The sequence below is a fragment of the Volvox carteri genome (assembly GCF_000143455.1).
Source record: "Volvox carteri f. nagariensis unplaced genomic scaffold VOLCAscaffold_48, whole genome shotgun sequence".
In the NCBI taxonomy this organism is placed as follows: domain Eukaryota; kingdom Viridiplantae; phylum Chlorophyta; class Chlorophyceae; order Chlamydomonadales; family Volvocaceae; genus Volvox; species Volvox carteri.
The window spans coordinates 488721-493592 of record NW_003307591.1 but is presented as its reverse complement, the minus strand read 5'-3'; positions in this window follow the sequence as shown (position 1 = coordinate 493592).

Here is a 4872-nt window from a genome sequence, read left to right as displayed (position 1 = left end):
GCTGGTTTTCCAGTCACCCTGGAAGTGAGNTTGTGTGGACAATCAATGGTTAGTGTTAGTGCAAGAGAGGGAGGTATACAACTGAAATTACGACTGTGTGTAAACTACTTTTATTACCTCTGCCATCGCAGCGGACGGAGATTCAGTTCACGGTTCCATTCATCTTCTGGAGCATCAAACCACTTAACATACACCACATCTGCTACCTTGTCTTTGTAGAGTACGCTGAGCAGTAGCTGCACCTGCACACAAGGGCCATGCACATATGAGCAAACTCCAGAGAACTGAAGTACATACACACAACGAATGGAAACCAAACCTCCATTTGCCTACCCGTCCGTACCACACACCATAGCCCCCTGGGGTGTCGTTGTTCAGGATTGAAATGTCGCACACTGGGCATGCCTGGGTCTTGAAAAGGGACTTAGCCAGGCCGCCACCACGGATGTAAGTGACGGTGTGAAGTGGGGCGTAGTAAAGACATCCCATACGCCTGATGACAACCTACAAGTGTGAAGTTCACATGCATAGCATAGTCAACAACTAGCTAAATTATCACTGCTAAACCTGCTAGCACTGTATCATTAACCTATGTAACCAGCGAGCCTACCTTGGCATGATCCAGATCCTGTGCAGACACCCCCGGGGGTGTCTGGGGGCTGCCTGGGGCCCCAGGCAGCCACCAGCTGCTCTGTAAGGCACTGCTGCAGGTACTTTGCACCCTCCATGCCCCAGGCTGCTTCATCTGTTTGAAAAAAAATGCAAGACATGCATATAGTGTGATGCCATTGGGTCAACATTTTGGGAAAATACAAGCTTGCATACACCGACCTTGCAGATTCTTAACCTTTTCCATGGCCTGTATCCAAGGAAGGCTGAGACCTGACCGGCCGATGGCATGTTTCTTGTCCCTGAGTACCTGTGCTCTCTGGTACACAGGTACGTTGATACGTGCAACGTGGGTTAGGCGTGTAGCGGCATATAAAATCTTAGATGGTTACAGCAACATCTGCAGCACATACATAGCTTCAAACACACATACCAGGCGCGAAGCTTAAAGGCTAGCTTGGATGAATCACAGCTATAGTGGGAGGCTGGGCACGAGCTGCATTGCTGCTCTGAGGATGGTGCAGCTGCAGCTACAGCAGGTTGCTCTTGTCTGATTGGCCCAACTCTGCATGTGCTAGCTCCTCCTGCTTGGACGGAGTCTTATCTGCAGCTGCCTCTGCTTGCTGCTGCTCAGAAGCACTGCCACCACTGCCACCACCGATGCCACTACGGCTGTCACTGCTATTGCTGCTGTTGTCACGGCTGCTGCCGCTGCTGTGCCTGCTGCTGCTGCCACTGCTGCCATGGCTGCAGCTGTGTCTGTGGCTGCGGCTGCGGCTGCGGCTGTGGCTGCGGCTGCTGCTGCGGCTGCGTCTGCGGCTGTGCCTGTGCCGGTGGCTGCGGCTGTGGCTGTGGCTGTGGCTGTGGCTGCGGCTGCGGCTGCGGTTGCCACTGCCGCTTCCACTTCCGCTTCCGCTGCTGCTGCCGTTGCCGCTGCTGCTGCTGCTGCTGCTGCTGCTGCCGCTGTCGCTGCTGCTGCTGCTGCCGTTGCCGCTGCCGCTGCTGCTGCCGCTGTCGCTGCTGCTGCTGCTGCCGCTGCCGCTGCCGCTGCAGCTGCTACTCACCAGGCCACCATCCATCGTGGCGCCCAGCTCAGCTGCAGGTCCACCATCCAAAGCCTGCTGCATACGCATCAGCAGGCAAAATCATGTCCATGGCATTGCTGTCATTGATATGGGCTAACGCATGTCACAAACATGACACTGTTGGTCAGTAAGAGTGTCATATATGGTGAGCACAGGCAAAAGTTGCTACTAAGGGACATGAGGTGCTACATCATATACATGGTCAGGTACTTTTTACAACCCTGCCTCTGGCATAGTCCTTGCATGCTTTTGTGGGGTATTGGTCCTCTGGCAATGCAATGGCCACCCACAGGGCCAGCTTCCCGACGTGTATACCGTGAATGAAAATGTTGACTTCCATACCATGAGTCTGCTGCACTGACATTCTGTAGTATCCTGGGTGTATCAAGGGATAATTGTAAACACATCCATCACATGTACTCCTGTATGCCACTATAGCCTACCATGGTCCACACCTGCTTGTTCTCCCTGATGTACTGCAGGTATTCCACTGGGCCCAGGTAGTGACGCCCCATCCTGCAGGCAGCATCACAAATCACGGGGATCAATGCTCACCATGTATGGACAAGGAAAACGAAGTATGCTCAGGCACGACACAGTGACAGTGCAACATCCCTTACACAAGGTTTGACAATGAATACACCTTACCCGCTTATTTACGGCCGCGCTGGCAGCGATTACGAATTGGCGACAGAATCAGAATGTGGCGAAGATGCTCGTCTTCAAGCTTGCCTGCTTCATTGCCTCCCTTCCTTCACATCCACGGGTGAAACTCGTCTTTCAAGGGCATCACGGTCTGGCACCAGTCGATGCGTCCCCAACAAGCATATATGATATGGAATTCAAAGATGGCAACGGCAAAGTAAGGACGCTGCTCGTCTTTTTGCTGTCATGAAGCCCGTGACGGGAGACACCTCATATAGGCTACTCCCTTTGAAATGTTGCCTGCAGGTCACTGTGCTGGGGCACCTGTTGGGCCTCACCAAGAAATCGGACCGAGAAAAAATTAACAGGCTTCTCCACGACGGCGGCAGATTGTACGTCCTCAACGAGATCCGCGGGTTGAATCTTCCCTCACAGGAAGCTGTGATTGAGGAGGCCTGGAAGGTGTCTCCCGTCACGGGCTTCATGACAGCAAAAAGACGAGCAGCGTCCTTACTTTGCCGTTGCCATCTTTGAATTCCATATCATATATGCTTGTTGGGGACGCATCGACTGGTGCCAGACCGTGATGCCCTTGAAAGACGAGTTTCACCCGTGGATGTGAAGGAAGGGAGGCAATGAAGCAGGCAAGCTTGAAGACGAGCATCTTCGCCACATTCTGATTCTGTCGCCAATTCGTAATCGCTGCCAGCGCGGCCGTAAATAAGCGGGTAAATAATTCCACTGCTGGCTCCATGGCGGCGGCGGTGGCAGACGTGGTATAGTTGAAAGGTGGTAGGAAGCGAAATGAGAATGATTTATTAACAGTGAGCTAATGACACGTGCTAACAAGTGGTTATTGAGGCAAGCGCCTTCGCGACATGACAGTTTCTGATGGTCGAGAGTTGGACGAAGGTCCGTTTGTTTAAGATTTTTTTCAGTGGCAGTCCAACAACACGTCTACATGCTATTTTTCTGGAGCTGGATGTGTTACGACCTTTGTAGCACTTAGGGCGCCTGCCGGTGAACGAGGAATGTTTGCGAAATTTTGCGAAGCTACGCAGGCGACGGGCGGGCCCCGCACTGGGTACGGATGGAGCACTGGAAGTCCAGCCATGAAATACCAACAGGATAGCTCTTCGAGATTTTTCTTTTAAAATAATTCTATTACACAGAACAAATGATGCGGATACATGCCGCATAATCCATGGGATGCCATAAGTAGGTCTCCGATCATTACCCTGCTGGCAAGAAGTCACCTTTCATATTACACGAATATTATGTACAAATATAGGATTGAAGTGCACTGCAGAAGGGCAGCAGAGTTTATTTGACATGTTGCACATGCAATGTCATCTGGGCCAGAGGCATTACAGCAAAGATTTGGCATAATGGTCTGTGTTTACAAAATGGTTATGCAAGCATAGAAAGCATTATTGCCAATCGGGTGAGCCGTATCAGATCTAAGTACGTTCCCCGAACAAACGGGATGCGCAATCGACGTTAGACTTTCAGAACCGAGCGAAAAGACAGAAATCCCTGCTCCGAATATTAACGCTTACAGTCCATCATCCTTACTTAGCGTTCCATGCACCGCGGAGCTAACTCTTCATCCGTTTCCTTCCTTACAATGCACATCCGTCAGGGCAAGAGTCTTTGTGGCAATCTTTCATATTCAGCACGCAATGAACCCTTCATGGACACCAGCTGCATTAGCCTGGCTTGTCGTCCTTGCGGCAGCCTGGGCAAATGGCCCTACGCGATTTAAGTATGCTGCTGCTTGCGGCCAACAAACAAGCATTCCAAAACTGTCATATCATCCCCTGGTTTCGTTGTATTTGGTTTGCATACAAGTCGACGCGGATACTACCTGCTGTGACCGCCGTATCAGAAGACACTTTTCCTGTACGGGCGGAACCAACAACAGCGAAGTTCAAAAAACCCGACTAGTAGCTAAAACTCAGCATTCATAGAGTTAAACGTCCCCGTCTGTGACTTGTACATAACAATCCAAGCATCTCCTAAGCGTCTTTCTCCCCCTTCGTAAGGCCATCGCGTCCACCAACGCACGTCTTACATCCGCCCAGTACAGTGCCGTTGAAGCTGTGACGAGTAATATGAACGCTTAAGTAATTCATGAACATCCGCTGCGTTTGCCTAGCATTGTCGTAAAGGAGGTCGCGTCGGCATCAGGCCATCAACGTCGCGCCCAGGACAACACTTGCTGCAGCCAAGAAACCCTAAGTATATCTCTATTCGTTCATCCCCTTAGTCTTAGGGTTGCCCCTAAGACGACGTAGATACCACCTCCTGACACCGCCGTACCGGAAAGCACTTTTCCGGTACGGGCAGAGCCAGCAGCATTCCAGGTTCAGAATTGAACCCAAAGGCAGAAATCACCATTCTGAGAGTTGAACGTCGCCATCCATGATTTAGACATACCATTCCATGGCCTGTGCATGCGCGTCCGTGTCCTTCACTACGTTGCCATCACGTCCACCAACGCACACTTGACATCCGTCCTGTCCAGAGCTGT